The sequence below is a fragment of the Psammomys obesus genome, unplaced genomic scaffold (genome assembly GCF_907164565.1).
Source record: "Psammomys obesus unplaced genomic scaffold, mPsaObe1.curated_primary_1811, whole genome shotgun sequence".
NCBI lineage: Eukaryota > Metazoa > Chordata > Mammalia > Rodentia > Muridae > Psammomys > Psammomys obesus.
The window spans coordinates 7,249,283-7,268,952 of NW_026586463.1; the positions used below are offsets into that span (position 1 = coordinate 7,249,283).

Here is a 19,670-nt window from a genome sequence, read left to right on the forward strand (position 1 = left end):
GTTACTTAGAGAGTCAGACAGCTTTGCTACTTTAAAATTTTGTTTCAAGACTTCCTTTTGGTCTGTCCTTCCAGCACTGGGGAGCAGGAGGCATGAAACATGGACATTTGAGGATAGCTTGGACTATATCAGAAGTCCTACTTGCAGCCTCTGCTGCGTAAGTTTCAAAAGCACAACAAAACACAAAGCCTCCTTTCACTGAGGCCTTCCCTAAACACGTCAACAATTCAACAATGCCTCACCTCAAAAGTTCCTGCACTCTTCCTTCTTCACGGTACTTGTCATGACCTGAACACAACATAGATTTTTTTTTTTTTTTTTCCTGGTTATGCATTAACTTTATTGTAAGCTCTGGCTAGAATGAATGTTTGGGCCCTGAAAACAGAGAACAATCTTAGTTTGTTTTGTTGTCTGCTGAATCTTTAGATCCTGGGGAGAAAAAATAACAGCATTAAATATGCCTTAAATCTAATTAAATGAATCTAATTAGGCTCTTGCAAATTTGAAAATTTGTATAGATAAAAACGGTGACAGACATATGGAAATTGTCTCTAATTTCCAAAGGAGTTTCCAGATCTCCTAAGCAACTTATTTGTAACATGAAAGGAAAAGCTTAAACAAGGATTTATTTGTTTCTTTGTTTATTGATGAACTCAGGGCCTTGCACATACTGGGCAAGTACCCTTCCACTGAGACATCTCCAGCAGGAGAAATCTTCAGCTTCCCAACTTTACATTTGAACTTTTATGGTTTGGGATTGTCCTCTTATTGACTACCAGGTGGGTGTGCCCAAAGCTTCATGTCAAACCCTGAAACCTCATTCTCAGCATACTAGAGCTGGGCTGTGGAAGGCTGGCTTGCTTGATTGCTTTTGCTTTCTCTACTTACCATCCCTTCCTATCCGGATTCCATGCTGTGAACCCCCAGTGCAAGCACAGGCTTCAGCACTTCCCTGAAGTAGACAGAAGTTTTCTAGACCCTGTCCCTTCCACCAGTTGTGGTTACCACGAAAAAAAGTTGCATACAGTCTGTTCTTCATCGGCCCCAAAGCCCCTTCCACCCCGAGTCTCTAATTTTTCAAAAATTCATTTCTTAATAATAAGAAGGGGATTGGGCTGGCCCCGATCAGGCTTGCTCCCTTTGTTGGTGTGGTCTCCATTTTAGAGGGGGCTCCCAATTTCTCCTTCCTCCTCTTCCCCTCCAGCTGTGCCCCCCACCGAGCGTGGGGTCACCGTGTCGTTCTCATTGCAGATTGTCCTCTAATTCCTCAGAGTTAAGCAGGACGTCAATTTCCACAGTATTTTGGTGACGCGTGGGGACGACCCCAGAGGATGGCATTCATGCTCAGAAAGAATGGGCACCAGTACAGCGCCCGGAACCGACTCCCCATAGCGGCCGGGGTCGGTCTGGGCCAGGCTCGGCCGGCGGCGAGGGCAGCGGCGGCGGGAACGGCTGGCGCCCCCCCCCCCCCCCCCCCCCCCCCCCCCCCCCCCGGGGCCGCCCGGGGGGGGCCCCGCCGGGGGCGGGGGGCGCCGCGGGGGGGGGCGCGGGGGGCCCCCCCCCCCCCGCCCTCCCCCCCCAAGCCCTCGGCGGCACCTGGCGGCGGCAAGCAGGCGGGCCGGGGGCGGTCCCGGGTGACGCGCGGGGCCGGGAGAGCCCGCAGGTGCCACCCCACGGCCACCGCCCCTTCCAGCCTAGTGCAGCCCCGGCAGCAGGGGCCGCTGTGAGTGCCGCGCTCGCCGCGTCCGCCGCCGCCGCCGCCCTCCGCTCCCGCGCGCGCCGCTGGGTTCCCCGGAGCGGTGAGTGCGGGGCTGCGGGGCTCGGGGTGCCCGGAGGCCGGAGGCCGGGGCGACGCTTCCGTGGGGGGGAAGGGGAACGCGGAGGGCTGCTTGGGGAGGGCGCGCGAGCCGAGGGGTTCCCGCGGGAGGGGAGCCCCGTGGGGCTGGGGGCCGCGTGGAACCGGGCAGGGCCTCCCACCCGCCGCGCTCACCTGCGCTGCGGGGGAACCCCGCCGCCCCCGGGAGAAGATCGCGGCCCCCAGGGCGCACGGGGCGCAGAGGCGCTGCGGGTGGGACCGGGCGAGGGAAGGTCCTGCTCGACCTTGGACCGCGGAAGTCACTTTCCCGGCTCCCGGACCTGGCCTCCCAGCCGCCTCTCCCCAAACCAGCGCGAGCCCTTCTTCCTGCTTCTGGGTGTGCGTCCCGCCCGCGGGAATTCGGGGCGCTGTCTCTTGGGCTCCGGGGACAGCATCCCGCCCCGGTGGCTGCTGCGGGCTAGGGAGGAAGGATGAGTCCACAGCGGTGGAACAGGTCGCTCCGGAGACGGAGTGGCAAAGCCTGTCATTCACCGCCCGGGTGCCGTGCGCTGGGAAGAGGGCCTTTCCCTCTTATCAGCCCTCGCTGATTCAAACTTAACCGGATGCGGACAAGCGCCTTTGGGGATAACTCCGGGCGGGAGCGCTCCGGCTCGCTGCGCGCCCAGCCCCGGATGCGGTAAGGGCACATGAGTCCCTCTCCCACCAAGGAATACTTTCTGCGGCTGGTGATTGCCCCCTCCTGTCCCTGGAACAGCCCCTTTCTTTCGAAACCGTTTTCACTCAACCCTGAGCTCCCGGGTTATCCTTTCTAGCACGTCCTTCTTGTTTTGCGTTTCTCGTGTAAAAGTCCTTACTGAGTGCCGCCGCTGCCACCTTGCACTACCCCGCGCGTGCTTATTTCCCTAATTTGTAGCTTTACGCTCAGTCAGAAATTGTTCTCCCTAGGGTCCTGGAGGAATAGCTTTAAAAAAAAAAAAAAATCCCTGCCACCTACCCCATAGCAGATGCCTTATCCTGTGCTTGTGGACTGGCACTGAGTACTTATGTCAGTCTTCTAGAGACCTGTTAAAAGTAGAAACTGTTTTCAGTGAGGGGGTTGGCATCGAGCCAGCCAATAGCTTTTGGCCACTGCTAGGCTGATGAACCCGGAGTTCTTTTCTTGGTTCTCACTGTCACGAAGCGCTGTGCAGGTTCAAGCATCAAGGTCCAGACTCTGAATAGCGATTCCTTCTTCTGTTCGGTCCCTTCTTCTGTTTGTCTCCTTGTGATAGCTAACGCTGGCGTCACAGTCTCCTGATCCCTCTTCTTGTCTCCCCGCTACTGGGTGCGAACCACGTTAAGCCTTGTACATGTTAAGTTTTTACGTTTAGGCCCAGCAATGTGTCCGGCCGGCCTTCCCTTTAGAAGATAGATGGATGATCCATCGATCGATCGATCATTAGATAGACAGACTGACAGATTGCTTTTATGCAACTTCATTTTTCAAGTCTACTTAACTTTGATCAAAGTTCGGTGGCCTTGTGTCTTCATTTTAGTCTAATATCTTTGAGGAAACATTATAATAGATACTCTATTTATGTGGTCTGTGTCTTCCTGAAGCTCCTGTAGAAGATGATTTCTGTCGCCATTAACCTAGCCAGCAAGGTGCAACACTCTGTGGTCCCATGTGCTGTTACCATCCACTAATCCCAAATCACGGAAGCCTTTAACCATTTTCCTGTGATCTCATCTTGCCTTCGCCAGCCTCAGCCTGCACCCCACCCCATCTGCTGTTCGCCAGACCCCCTCTTTCCCCGCTCTGAAGCACGTTTATCACTTATCATACACACATTTATTTCTCTATTACTTATTTTGAAACGAGGGCTCATGTGTTTCAGCCTGATTTCAAACTCACCACGTAGCAGGATAGCCTCCTGCCTCTCCCTCTGGATTGCTGTGAATATAGGCATGCACTACCGCTGCATGTATTATTCGGTGCTGGAAGAAGGGAACCCAAGGCTTTCTGCATACTAGATAAACACGGTTGCCAACCGAGCCACACCCTCAGCGAATACACATTTCAACTATTGCTTATCTTCTTTACTAAGCGTTTACTTTCTGCCAGGGGATCATAAGCAACTTAAGGTACTACATTATCAGACCTATATCGGGTAGTTGCTTAATAGATGTTTGTAGCATATACTGCAACATGAACTACGGTAGCACAGGTGCAGCAGTCGCCTTAATGGTAGCCGAAATTAAGCCAGCTTTACAGGGCGCTCCTGAGGTTGTGTTGGCGGATGTGGAGGAGCTGGCAGGCGCTGTAGACGGAGGAGAGAGAACCATCTGCAGCGGGCATTGCCACACCGAGGTTCCCAGTCATCTTGACTAATCACTACACTGCCAGGTGTGAGGCAGGAGCCAATTTTATGGGAAATGTGAGTCTCAAACCAAAACAGGAAACAGAAACAACTGCAGCAAGTTTTCTCAAAATAACCTTTCTTTTAAATTAGAAACGCACCACAGACATAAGAGCACGGACTCCATCAGTGAGCAGGTGGAGCAGAGACTCTATTTAGAGGTAGAATGTCCTGTTCTGCCAGAACATATGATATTGGAGGGGGCTGCTGTCAGGACAATCAAGAATCTCTCTCTCTCTCTTTTCTTTCACAAAAACTGTGGGTCTGAACTAAGTTGGAGAGGCAAAGCCAACAAAGAACTACACGGTACGATTTGAGGTGATGAGGAAAGACAGAGAGACACTACCAAAGTGGTGTCCCCCGGAGACAAGAGGGGGATTCAATAATTAGGATTTTTCCTCATTTAGTTGTTTATTCTCTGTGATATACCTCTTGTACAAACATCGATTTTAAGGTAGGGAAGGATGCTATTTAAAGCCACTGTAAATATGGTAGCATATCAAATTGAGAAACGATCTCAAATTTAATGATTCATATCATATCTTATGGGGTGTACTATAAGCAGCTCTTTAGAGTGTAAGATTTCTTACATGTGCTTATATGAGTCATTCCATTTTGAACACTCAGAACTTTTGGAAAAGTTGATGACCTCCTTAGGTTTGGCAGAGAAAAGATAGGTCAGCTAAAGACAGCTATGGTGACACATACCTGCACCCCCAAATTTTGGGAGGTGGAGGCAGGTGCATCAGCAGTTCAAGATGATCTTTAGCTACACAGTGAGCCTGAGCTACCTGAGACCCTTTTCAAGAAAACTTTCTGGTCTCCTAAAAAAGTGAAATTTCCAACTCTTCTTCATGACTGATGTAGACAGATTAAGAGCACATAGTAATGCAGTCGACTGAGGAAAGTACCCTTTGTATAAATGATAGGAGCAGGCTGACCATCACACGCTGTTCTTAGGTATTATTCAGCTGAAATGTCTCCACAAAGAACAACGAATGCCCGTTAAGGAGGCAGGGAAAGGGAACCTGTGTGCGCTGGTTGGGGGAATGTAAAAACTGGTACACTATGGAAGTTAGTGTAGGAGCCCCTTAAAATCTGACCCAGCGACACCCTCTGGGCATATACCTGAAGGATTCCAAATCAGCATCCGTAGATATACTGACATATATTCATGTTTATTGTCACCAGAGCAAGGGAAAGAAGAAACTGAGGAAGGAGAAAGGGCAGAAAGAGAGGGCAATGGCATCCATGTGACATGAAAGCAGAAGGGCGGGGTGGAGGAGGGAAGCAGCAAGAGTGAAGGATGCATTTGACTTTTACACAGGCTCTGGAATTCAGACTCAGGTCCTTACGCCTGTGCAGGAAGTGCTTCACCCACCTAGCGTCTCCCTGGTCCTCATTTATTAACTAAAAATAGTAGTTTAAAAGGAAAAGAAACAGACTTCCATGTAACTCATACGTTTTCCACGTTAACAACAAACCGGTCTGGAAAAGCAATAGCAAACGTAATCATGAATAACAATGCACCGAATCTCTACTTTGGGTGTAAGGCGCCGTGCCAAAACCGGACAAAGCCAACATGTTTCAAAAGTTGTGGACTGAGAAAACATTTGACTGTCAGCTTCGTGTCCGGCAGAGCAGCCGGATGTTGTCCAGGGCTGTCTAGGTTAGTGGGACGGAGGCAGTAAACTGTAGTTATTCACAGGTGGGCGGGGCTGGTAAACCAGCCCTCTGGAGGTCAGAGAAGAAGCGTGGGAAGCTGGGCAACTGAGAAATGGGTGATGGGAGGGGCACGGAATCCAGAAAAAGAAGATGCTGAGGAAATCGAAGAATTGGAAATTGTGTTTCGTGTGTGTATGTGTGTGTGTCTGTGTGTGTAGCTGGAGGCTGATACAGAGTGTCTTCCTCAATGTCCGCCATAACTACATGAGAAGTCATGAGATGAGGTTACCTAGGCAAGCAGGGGACAGGTTCACGGAGAGCCTTGCTTTGACCTACCGAAGCGTTTACATTTTATCCTGTAGTGAGTGGTGGGGGAGCCCCCGGAAGCAGGAAAAGGGAGGGTCCTGTGAAGACTGTGTCTGTCTGGTGCTTGACATTTTGGCATTTGTGAACCATTCCTGTGCAGGCTCTGTCTCAGTTCTCTCTCTGATTTGGAAAGGGCAGCCACCTTTATTGTTTACATTCTCTGCCTGGATAATATTCCGCTTGCATATCAATTCTGGGGTAAAAGACAGAGGGCATAGGCATGCTTTGTACCTTGGTGCTTACAGGATGCTCAAACCTGCCTTTAAATTAGAAATGTCTATGGACCTAGGTTTTGGCTGTTTTGATCAGGCGTCAATATTAGCTGAATTCACTATCGATGCAAATCTTGCTGCTTACTTGTCATTCAGTTAGCATGACGTCATCCTTTATCCTGTCACCTGTAACTCTAGTGGGCGTGACTTTCACATGTAGAAAGGAGTTGGAAATGACTGATGTCCTTAAGAATCTCGAGTCCAAGTGTTGAGTATTCAGGAGTGTGAGGCGGGCTTCCTGCGCTTGTGTAGAGTGTTTTAAGCCAAAAAATGCAAAAGTCAATGTTTATTTTCAAAGGAAGAAAACAAATAATGAGCGACGGGTAAACCATTTAACATTAAATATACTTAGTGTTTAAAAAAAATGTTAGGTTGTGCATGTATAGTTGCTAGGAGGAAAAAAAAAAGGTTGGATATTGGCAATTTGCACATCGTTCCCCACCCCCTACCCCCACCAAGCAATGTAATTCTATTGAAACTCTAACATGTTAACCTGATAGGACTGCAGGCCTCCTTTTACCATACACAGGCTGGGCAATGGCCAGAGACAGAGAACACAGGCTTCCCTTAATGTGTTCCCACCCAGCTGCCAGGCTGTTTGCTCAACAGGAGGATGTATTTATTGTAAACTCTTTGGTTCCAGTTAGACTTGTCATTGCGGTAGATAATATAAGTAAGTGTATGAACTGAAAGGCCTGAGTTCAGCAGGAACTAATTCAGCACTCTTAATTCTGGAAACCAAGAGTCCATGGCTCCAAGAAATTTAAATGATTTTTCTCAAGGTCTCCTGAATGGTGGGCAGCAGACCTTGGTTTGAATATCAATACTATGAGACACGCACACACACACACACACACACACACACACACACACACACACACACACAAGTCCTATTGCTTACTACATATACTTGAAACTCTGCTTTCCAATGTCTGGGAAAAAAGTGTTGGGGAATATAGTTCATAATTTATGAAATAGAAATATTACAGGTTGCAAAGCACTAACTACCTCACATCCATCCTACTTTTTCAAAGAGGAAATGTCTCTAATTACATTATGACCCCAGCATAGAAGGAAGGTCAGTTTAGGTCATGTGCCTGTGATAAATGGAGCACTAATAGGGAGTGTATGTTCAAAAAGTGATCGTTTTAAATCAGAAATTGTAAGGTAGTATTTCCCTCTCCCCCCCCACCCGGAAAATTGAAATTTCTCAAAAGGTCATGTAAAGAACGGAATCTTGACTTGCTTTGAGATGATTGATCAGTTTTGCTGAAAATACAAATTCTTCAGATTTGTATTTGAAGAATTTGGTTGTTTGTTACTTCACTTCTAGGAAATGACGGAGTGATAATTCTCTTATGGATGTCAACAAAGGTAAACTTTTTGAAAGTACTTCTCCAAATGCCTCAGGGCTGGGTTAATAGGCTCTAAAATTCCAGCAGTCAGCAATAGAGAGTCCCTGAGGTTTGATGTTGTTCAGTAGATGGTTTTAGAAAGCCCAGAAACATAGAATTTATGTCCAATCTAATGTCTGAGATGGTGTCCCATAGCACTACAGGCTATTGATTTAAGAAAGCTGGGAAATGATATATTTAAAATGCTAAGTAAAACCCAAACCCAGGTGACTGTGAAAGGATTCGCTTTAGTGTTAATGTTGCAATGAGGTATAAGCCACCTACATCAACCTATTCATGTCAAAGAGAGCCAATCTTACATCATGGAAGCTGTGTGTGTGTGTTCGAGGTGAAGGGAGAGAGGGAGGGAGACTCATTAATTCATTCATTGTGTAAAGGGGGTTAATTTTAAAAGTTTGTTTGATCATCAGCAAATGTTCTTGTGCCTTGTGACATTGTCGTACATACTTGGTTTTGGTGACTACCTGCCCCCTCTCTAACTCCATCTTACTGTTCCCACCTCTATCCAGAGTAGACAATTCAACTCTGATTTGATTTGAAGGTGGCTTTCATTCCTATCTCGGATGTAGCCTAGATTGAGGTCAATCAATTGGAGCAGCCCTCCTGTTTCTGCTTCCCAACTGTTGGTATCACACTCCTGAGTCACCCGCCATGACTAATTCTTCTGCTCTGTAAACATTATGTTTTAATTGACTTGTTCTATGCAGGTCACTCGGCATATTCAAATCTAGACCATGGGTTCTCAACCTGTGGGTGGCAGCCCCTTTGGGGCTCAAACAACCCTTTCATACGGGCCACCTAAAACCATCAGAAGCATCAGATAATTACATCATGATTCGTAGCAGTAGCAGCAAAATAATTTTATGGTTGGGGTTCTCCACAACATGAAAAACTGTATTAAAGGGTCACAGCATTAGGAAGGCCAAGAACCACTGACCTAGAATACACCTCCACTGCTCATTATCTTGTGTCCATGTTCAAGTGAGCAGCATTTGGGGTTAGCTCTGTCCACAAACCATAAGCCACTAACCCTACAGCTTCCTATAATCACTTCTCTGACAAGAAACAAAATGATTTTTTTAAAAGTGCAGGTTGAGATCACGTGACTGTTGTACTTAAAAGCCTATGACATGAGTTTTGGCTTTGAAAGACAGAGTTCTGGAAATGGATGCCAGTGATGGCGGCAGACCAGTGTGAAAGCATCTGAGAGCCGGGACTTGTGCATTTCAGCATGGTGAGGGTGGTGAATTTGAGTTCTATGTCTTTCTTTAAAGAGTTGGAAAAGGTGTGCTTGAAACTGATACCTTCCGATGCTTTCATTTCACACATAGCCTGAAACCCAAGGTGCTCACCATGATTAGGAAAAAAAAAAACTAATTTGAAAACTAATATCAAGAACTATGGCAAAAAAAAAAAAAAAAAAAAAAAAAAAGAACCATGCCTTCAAAAACTAAAGCAAAGTCATTTCAACACGGAAGTTCTTAGTTCTTTCTCAGAAAAACAAAAACAAAATAACCCAACTGATGTCATGGAAACTCCCAACATGGATAAATAGAATGGACTAGATGTACCATCGTCTAGACTCAGGGATAATCTTGTTTTATCTGTTTTTGTTTATCTCTGAAATAGAAGGGCTTTATAAGATACAACACTGTTTCACTCCCAAGAAGTTTAAAATAATTACAGAATGTCATAAATCATGTAAGCAGCATGAAACAGTTTCAAATAAACCAATAAGGCGAAGACTAAAAAAGGATGATGTAGTCTGCTTAACGTACCACATAAATAGCTATATAATAAGCTTTGTTTATCTCCAAGTAGCTGTGCATTATTAGGCAATCTGAATGAGGCGTGGAGTGGGAGAAAGGTGAAAGAGAGAGGGGGCTTAGGCGAAGGATGCTGAGGATTTTTGTTGTTGTTGTTAGGTTTGGTTTGGTTTTGTGTTTTTTTTCGAGACCGGCTTTCTCTGTGTATAGCCCTGGTTGTTCTGGAACTCACTCTGTAGACCAGGTAAGCCTCAGACTCAGGAGATCCATCTGCTTCTGCCTCCCTAGTACTGGGATTAAAGGAAAGGAGTGCACCATGGTGGAAAGCCGGGTTTTAAGCCTGTGGCATAGGTGACTATGGAACCAGAACTGGCTGCAGGCACACTGGGTCAAAGGAATCTCTAGCTGAGATGTTGGGACACTCTGGTTCTCTTCCACTGCAGAGTTCCCAAGCAGGTAACAAGCTCACATCTAGAATTTAGATTCTAACTAAGCTGGCCTCTTCTGAGCGATGCTTTCATGATGGCCCTTTTAAAAGTATAGAGATTATTGAACTGCTTCAAGCATCATGCAATAGTGGCTAAACCATGATTGTTATGATGTGTTCCTTGCCCTTTACTAGTGATTCACCCAGAAAGAAAACGCACGGCATTCCAGTATCCACTCTAAACTGTCTAAGAAGAACATTTTTTGTTTTCCTAAAACAACATTTGTAAATATTTCCAGGATCAATTTTATACGGTAGCCCTAATTTTGATCTTCATTTCAGTTTCTGGAAGGATCTATGATGCCACTTTGTGCACCCTCTTGGTAAACAGTGAAGGAAAACACGACACCTTTGTATTTCGATGACTGGGTAGTCTGATGGCTGGCATATTTGATATCTGGGTGGAAGGAGTGGAGTCTCATCTTCAAAGGGGGTCTCGTGATCTGGGGACTGGCCAGGCTTCCCCATCTGCAGGTCTGCACATTGGCGAAGAACTTAACTTCCATGGAAAACTGAGCCAAAGACCTCCGTTTTGAGCATCACTCTTGGGCTTCGCCTCTGCTCCGTGTCTCTCTTTATCCTTTCTGTTATTTTCTGCTCCACTCTCTCTTGTGTGGTGGAAGGCTCTGCAGCACCACACACCTACTGCTCCTCTGCAGACTGCAGAATCCTTTCAGGAGCTGTGGTGTGGGCAGCCTAGGCTTTCCTTGTCTGTTTCTACTGGTAGCCTCAGTCACTGTCAACATCCCTCAGCTTTGCACTTAGCCGCGGCCCTGGCAGGAGCATGTATTAGCTCTAACATCTCATCTGCTAGCCACAGCCTCGGCTCTTCAGCTCTTAGAGCGTTTCCTCTCTGCCTTCCAACAGCGACCTTTGTTTTCCATTGGTCTCCTTCTCTTTGTCTCATTTCCACATGGACATGGCAAAGCGACTCTAAGTTAATAACTACAGTTGCCCCAGAATGTGATCTAAATATCTCAACAGTTGTTTTCGAACATATTAAAACAATTGATTGGTTTATAGATTCCAATCATGCCTACACACTGCCCAACATCACTTAATCCTTGGCCCCATAAAAGAACCATTTGTGAACTTCAAAAAAAAAAAAAATCCTGTTGTCCAAGGTATGCATAGTGGCACATGCCTGCCATCTCAGCTACGTGGATGAAACAGGAGAAGTGGGAGAGTGGTGTCAGCCCTATAATAGTCTCAAAAGAAAACAACAACAACAACAAAACAAGCACCATTCACCTGAACACAGATGTCTACTGCCAAGGCCAATTAAATCTGAAACTCTGGGGTATGACCGAAGGATCAGTGTTGTATCAGGTTTTGTACATGATCTTGTGTGCAGCCAGGAATCATTTTTACTTCCGATGGCCCCTAACAATGATCCTGTTTCTTTCACTGATTTGAAAATCCTCCAATGGAAATAAAAGTTAGGTGTCATAGATTTTCTCTCATATTCGATATCTAGATATAAATATGCACAATATACATACACAAAGATATATGTATATAACACAAAAAAAGAAAATCCCCTTGCCAGCTAAACTATGGTAGTATAAGACTGGTTGTAATCTCAGCACTAGGAAGAGGTTGAGGCAGGAGGATCTTGAGTTCAAATTCACCCTGAGCTACATATGAGATCCCTTATCAAAGCAGGGCGAAGGGAAGGGCCCCTCTACCTGAATACATTTTACAACCTTTAGCATTCGATATCATTGCCTACTTTGATAGAAAAAAAAAAATGAAGATCTTGTTGGTGAACTCCATTCAATAATTTTTGTTTGCATTTCACTGAGGCCTGGATCATGCCAGGTATTGGACATAGAGCGAGCAGATGAACAAAACCGTGCCTGCTGGTACTGGCATTCTACAGCTGCATATATACAGGTCAGGTAGGCAACACCAGCATGTGCTAAATGGATGCTTGGCACAGGGACCCTAGTTTACACTTGGGCCCCAGGAAGCATTCCTGCTTCCTACTCATTCATTTCTATCAGAGCTTTCTTTCCAGTTTCCCCATCTCAGAAGAGAAGGCCCTCACTGCTGCTCTAGTGGACAAAGTATACCCGGGAAGCTAAGGCAAGATGACTACTGCAAGGTCAGAACTAGCCTTGGCTAATAACTGAATTGGCAGCCAACCTGTGATATACCAAAAAAACCCACCTCAACACTCCAAAACATGAGTCCCAAAATGATGATAGAAGTTTGATTCTGCCCTTTTCCCTCTTTAGCTTCCATAATCATTGGCTATCACAACAGGCTGACCCAGGGTTTCCTGTTACTCATTTACCCTGCCTTTACATTTGGCTTCTGACTTGGGAATCAGCCTTCTTTCCCTATCCCAGGTGATAGGGATTTCACTGGGGACCATTTTGCCCTCTGACATTGACCTACGTGACACACTGATAGTCTTCATTGCCTTATTCGGGAGTTTTCTCACTTCTGTTTTTGTGATTCTATACATATTCTGTATCTTTTTGAAATTCCCTTTTCCATCCTTAAATAGTGATATTCCCCACTCGTCTATTCTTGGATCACTGTCTTTCTCATTTGTCTGTTACTGCAGCTTTAATCACCAACTGGATGTGGACATCTTCAGAATCTGAGGAACCTTTATCCTAGATCTTCCCGGATACCTGTGGAGGATCTCCACCTGAATGGTGTGTTAAGTTTGTCTTGTCACACCATGATTTCCCAACGTCCTGCTCTTTAAACCTGTTTTTCTGTTCGTGTTGCTTATCTTACCAGGTAGCACCAACCTCGGAGGCTTTAGTCATTCTGTCCTGTGACTGAGTCACTGTAGCCATCTGTATTGCTTTACGGAGAATTCTTGACTGTGCCCACCACTCTCACAGGCACATCACCAAGCTGTGCCCTTGTCGAAACCTTTCAACTCATGTCTCAGTGGGGATTGGGGTTATGTCACACTTACTCTTCTCTGCCATTAAGGCCACTCATTTTGGTCATCTCTCCTGGCCTATAGCCACGTCCTGTGGAGTCTGTGTTGCAGGTATCGTTCTGGTTGCGTTGTCAGTGTGGTGAAAGATGGAAAACCACATGGTGAGAAAAGTTTCACCTTTGGGAAGTCCACATTGCCACTACAGCCTCATTTCACACTGGTCGTTTGGTTGCCTCAGGAGGCTTGCTTGTTCTACTACTGGAAAGTGCCTGGTTCCTACCATCTCATAAAAAATAGTTCAGATCTCATAGCCATTCTCAAAGCTTTTTTTTTTTTAAATAATATTCATATCTTTAATAGTCCATTCACTGATATTTTCTGGAGGCCTGCATTGTCCCAGGAAACAGGGTTTATGAGAGGAATAAGATGTGCATATACAGGAGGAGATTATATGAGTGTTTTTCAAACTACTTGAACTGCTCAAAGTGTGGGGGTGGACCATTTGGGCTTTTTATCTGTTTGTGTTTTCTAGCCTGGATCAATAAATGGTCCTATTACACCCAATGACTAAGGTAGTTGCACCACAGCTGACTCACCTCACAAATTCAGCAACACCTCAGCTATTTTGTACCTAGTTCAGCAAGTGTTTCATTCTTTCCCATCACAGGGATGTCAGATTTCTGGGAGCATCTCTAGATGATTTCTGGACCTGGCTCATGCCGCAGTAGTAGCAGGCCATTTGCACCTGCTCATCACTCATGCTTCGTGCCATCACTGAAGGAGGCACACTGAGCCGTCCTCCAGAGGGGAAACCCAAAGCCTGCTAGGACCTGAACCAGCCACGTAGTCAAAGCTTTATGGTTATGAAAGGAAATTGAAGCATATCTTTATGGTGAATCTTTTTGGGACTCTGGACAAGGACAGAAGAAGCACTGGGGAGTATCCTAGAAGGCAAGAGACAAGGGCCAGGTGGGATGAGTGTCTTTGTCCAGCCAACCCCTTGACACTCTTGTATTGCAGATTCTCTCTGGGCATTGAGATTTGAAGCAAGCACAGCTTTTGTTGGGCTCCTCCCCACCCCCTTTTCTTTTTCTTTCTTTTTTACTGTAGGCAGTCTTTGAAGAAATGTAACAAGGGGCACAGAATAGTCAACTTAATTCTTATTAGATGATTCTGGTGGCATTGGAGAAAATGGGCAGCTGCCAAGTCGGGAAGCCTGCCATCCAGGTGAGAGATTGTGAGTGGACGCAGTAGGGGAGAAGCAAGGGGCTTTCTGGAGAAAACACCGCTGAGATGGAATGAATCACAGAGTCCTTGGGGTGCAATAAAGTTTAGAGATGGCTTGCAATTTCTGGGATGGGTTACTGATCCAGGTCACTGGGAGAGTACATCATAGAACCGGAAGGGGTTGGAGACACAGTCAAGAATCTGATGACAGTCCAGGCAGGCTCCTCCTCTCTGTCCCACTGAGGCCACAGAATCCGTTGGGTTTTTGTGCTTGTGCGCTTCATGAGAATATCTACAAAGTTTTCCATCCCAAACACTTCTAATAAGGTCCAGCACATGGAACAGACTAAACAAATGGTTGCTAGGTTAAACAGATAGTATATTAGTTTTTTTGTTTTTTTTTTTTTGTTTTTTTTTTTTTTTACTGCATCACAAAGGTGGTGAATATAAACAGCACACATTTCTTAATCACCAGAAATCCTGCTTGGCATGGCTGATTTCTCTGCTATGTTTCACAAGGCCCAAATCAAAGTATTGGTACATTGGAATAATTTTATTAATAATTTTGCATTTATTTATATGTGTGTGTACCTACATGCTCATGTATGCTGTAAAATACCCCAATATACACTGGTATGTCAGAGGACCACTTGTGGTAGCTAGTTCTGTGCTTCCTCCATGTGGCTTCCTGGGATTACCCATAGATCATCAGGTTTGGCGGCACACGCCTCTACCCCTGATCCTGCTCTTACTAGGAGGCTCTGGGTCAACATGGCTCTAGGAGGTCAGCCATGTTGCAGGGTGGAATCTCTTTCTGTGTGGCTGCAAGGTCAAGGTCCCCGTTTCCTGGGCAGGCAGTAAAGAGTCATGCGCATGCGTGTTTTCATTCCTTGAGTGAGGGCTTAAAGTCTTGAGGGCAGCAATCATTCGCTTCTAGGCAGGCACAATTCTTTGTTTTCTAAGGGTTTGTGTAATTACATAGAGCCTTCCCTGGCAATCTAGGCTAATCTCTATTTTAAGATCTGTCACCTTAATTGCATTGGTAGACTCAGTTTTGTCATGTAATAGAGTCACAGGTTAGGCCATGGACGCCTATTTATAAGGGGACATTGTTTTGCACAGCACAGTAGTAATTGTTAATATTATCGTGCAAGGGTTATGATCACGACTCTTAAATATGTGTATTTTGGCCTCTCTTATTTGTTCTTGGAAGCACAAGGACACCACATTTTCTCAGTATCAAAACAAACAAACAAACAAACAAACAAAACAAGAGCAGATATGGCCCGTCAGCTCCCACTGTTTCAAGCCACCAGACCATTTATTCATTCTACGCATCCACCTGCTTCATCTGTTTATTTAGAGTCATTCTTTTATTCATATATACTTTAGTACTGACTTTAAGAGTCTGGACGGCAGGGTGAGGAGGCCATGTAGTTCCATCGTGCACGAGCTCTGAGTTCAGACCTCAGCTGTGGCTAGTTGGGTGTGGCGGTACTCACCTGTAATCTCACTTGGAAGACAGAAGCAGGAGGATCAGAAGTTCAAGGTCATCCTTGGCTACATGTCTAACCTGGAATAAATGGCATGCTGTCTTTAAAAAAAAAAAAAAAAAAAAAAGTCCAGACTGGGTTCTGGGTTTGTATGATGAGGAAGAGAGTGTGCCATAAAGATAGGTAACACCAGATCTCTGTCAGATCTTGTTTAGTATATTGGGGTCTATTATCAAATTGTCTTTTCTTCTTGTTTAGTGTTGTGTTTTGGGATAGAGTGTCATATATCTGAGGCTGGACTAATAGTGTAGCCAAAGCTGATTTTGAATCCCTGATCTTCTTGTCCCCCACCCTTCCTGATATTAGAATTACAGGCATGCCCTGTCCCTCCCCAACAAGCTGCGCCATCTGCTTGTGAGTTCACCATGTGCTGATGACGTTTTCTTCTCCAGTAGTGGGTCACTGGTTTTTAGTGTGCTGTGGCTTTCAAGCCCTGACCAAGAGGACAGTAAATATGTAATTGAGGTAATCACTGCTTAATTCACTGCTTAATTGTGTGTGTGACCATGCAATTTAGACACCATTAATAAACGTATTATAATCTTAATTTTTCACTTTGTTTAAATAAGTGACAGATGTCATCAGCTGGTTATTACTCTCCAGAAACACTCTGGGCACATATAAGGAAGTTGTTCTCCCGTACCCAGCCTTAACTATGTTCATATTTAGCGATAATTTCATAGCAGCATAGATAAAACAACTTCATTCCTTTACTTTTTTGAACCCCTTTCCTGTTTATGACATGCTATTTCATGGTAAGAATATATCAGTTTGTTAATGGCTCATATTGGTGGCCATTCAGATTGTTTCCATTTCTTTCCTGCTGCAGCTTGACATAGCAAATAAGCCTCATGTCTGTGCCCTTCACACAAGTGTAAGAACACGCACAGACTGGCATGTTGGTGTCACGCTAGGTTTTGCCAGTTCATCCACGGAGGCTATACTAACAGTGCCACAGCAGTGTACAGAGGTTCCCGAACTTTACTCACTCAGCCAATCTGACATGTGGAAATGATACTTAAATTAACTTGGCCCTGCTTCATGAGTAAATAACACTGGGGATTTGTGTGTGTGTGTGTGTGTGTGTGTGTGTGTGTGCAGTATGCTGGAATCATTTGTTATCTTTTCCCCCACTTATTTGTATCTTTTGTCTATTTCTCTTATTGAGTTGGTGCTTTTGTTTTTAATTTGTCAAAAGTCAAATTAGATTCATCAGTTTGTTTTTAATTTGTATGTAGTAGAGAAAGCAGCCTTTAGGGGTAGAGTTTTCTCTCAGTGTTGATTTATCTTTTCACTTTTTTTTCTACTTAGCTTTAGATACATATGGTTGTCTTGTCTGATTAATTTTTAAATCCGACTTCTACCTTTTCTCTCGTGGTTAGACAGCCTTTCCTCATTCCAACAGTAAGAAATAATCATGTGAGGTTTTCTCAGGTATTTTTTAGCCCTTTACTTTTTTCTTTTAAAGATTTGATTTTTATTATTTATACAACATTCTGCCTGTATACCAGATCTTACTATAGATGGTTGTGAGCCAACATGTGGTTGCTGGGAATTGAACTCAGAACCTTTGGAAGAACAGCAAGTGTTCTTAACCTCTGAGCCATCTTTCCAGCCCCCAGCCCTTTACTTTTAAATAACTATAGATTATAGGAAGTTATAATGTAAGCACAGAGATATCCTGGAGCCCACACTTGGCTCTTTTGGAGTCCTAGGAATTGTATGAATTTCATGTTTTTACACTTAGCTTTTGGACCCATCTGAACTTTGTTCTGATATGAAACATGGGGTTGGCTATGGCAGTGCACCTCTGTAACCTCAATAGTTGGGATGTGGTAGAAGGAGAATTAGGAATTCAGACGTTCTCATCCACCTAGTGACTTCAAGGCCACCCCCCCAACCTCTTACACGAGATTCTCCCTCAAAATGAAAAAGAAAGAAACCAACCAAACCAAAAAAAAAAAAAAAAAAAAAAAAAGAAACCAAACTATGGTTTGGTTTGGTATGAGATATGGATCTCAATTTAATTTTTTCTAATTGATTACCTGTTGTTTGTAACATTTTAGAATTATATAATCCATCCTTTCCCCAGTAATTTAAGCAAATAAGCATAAACCAAGTGCCAGAACACCCATGTTCATCGGTTAGTTTCAAAAGCATTTGAAGTTTCATGTCAGAAATATTTTATGTCATTGTTAACATACTTGTTTTTTAAGAAATACCTGCTCAGACAACCAGTGCCATCCTTGTTTCAAAATACCGTTATGGTGTAAGCTGGCCTACTTTTCTAGTATTGACTTTGGGTCGTGTGGGTTATGCTGGGATATAGGTGAGTAAATATTTATGCCCTGCCCTGAAGGAGCTCATCTGTTAAGGTAAAGCCTTTCAACTATGCAGTGCTTAAGCTGAGCCATGTTGGTAATATTGCAGAGCCCTGGCCAAATTCAGGCTGCTTAGATCTTGGATCATCATGCTACCTGACAGAGCTCAGATTTGTGTTCTGGTCGGTGAAAGCTTCTGACGTACAGTAGCTCGTCGGCATGACTTCTGTGTGCCTGGAGTGTCATTTCGTTCCACAGACGTAACGTGACAACTGCCACAACCTGTGGGTACAGTATAACTCTCCTGATCCCTCTGGACTTAGTAAGCCCAATACTTAAGCTATTTCAACATACTTTAATTTTAATATACTTTATTGTGTATCGTCCATATTTATAAGATAGCCATTCTCAAGTTCTTATGTTTCAAAGAATGGACTAAGCAGAGACCGCTGAGGTTTTTCCAGTTTTACTAAAAGAAGAATGAGATATTCATCTGCTTATTAAATTATCTGAATCTAGGTGTAGATTTGTATAACCCCAAATTCTTTCCCAGGTAGAAAGTTGTAATATGTATTTTTAAAAATCTTCTTGGTTCTCTCCCCATGGTTTTAGATTCTCATACAGGAGTGAGGGAATAGACACATTTAAAAATAGAGAAGTATTTTCATATGGATTATTTAGAGAGAAATCGTGCTGGAATTTTACTAATCTACTTAAAATCGGATTTGTCGTGTAATATACGGCAGTAGCCTTGACTTCGGTTTGTTCTGCAGCCTGCCAGCGTGTATCTAAAGGAAGCCTCTAAAGCCCCACCAGAGCTTTGGATTCAAGGCTGCTGTAGCGCTCTGTGGGGCTGCTCTACAGTTCCCAGCTGCACAGTGGTTCTTGTGAAGTAGGGCTTTTGGGAGACATTTGTGGTTGAGAAGCAAAGGGAGTCCCCAGCTCTTCATCTCCCTCTTGCTGTTCAGAATTATTCCTCAGCAAGGCAAGGTCCTCCAGGTGATTTTGCCCATTTTCTGGGAGTTTGTATCTCTGTGGGTTTCCTGTGACCAAGCCCTGAAGGACTTTCTTTTGGACGTAAATCACTTAGCACGCTTGTGATGGAAGGCTACGCTCTGAGAGGCCCCTGAGCTGACACAAGGCCAGCCATGCCCAGAAAACTTGTCTGTAAAGTGAATTCCAAGTTATCCATTTGAAATTTGTCACATAAACACATGAGTAAACATAATAGCACCTGACCCCCTGAGTAGTCAGGGGGTCCAGGTCTAGATGAGAATGCAGTTTAGTGAAAATAAAGCTAAAAGAACTAATTCTGTCTGCCTAAGAAATTAGTCTACTTTTAAATATATATTTATTTATATATTTAAATATATAATATTTAATATATTTAAATATAAATATATTTATATATTTATTTATATATTTAAATATATAATATTTAATATATTTAAATATAAATATATTTATATATTTAT

General features: G+C 44.4%; 1 protein-coding gene across 1 annotated transcript in view; it reads left to right on the top strand.

The window, feature by feature from the left end:
* Positions 1–1,704: 1,704 nt before the first annotated feature.
* Positions 1,705–19,670, top strand: part of Elovl7 (ELOVL fatty acid elongase 7) — a 62,672-nt gene continuing 44,706 nt past the window's right edge. Inside the window, exon 1 of the mRNA XM_055601963.1 lies at positions 1,705–1,799. The gene's annotated coding sequence lies outside the window, so the exon portion shown is untranslated. The remainder of the gene's footprint in view (positions 1,800–19,670) is intronic.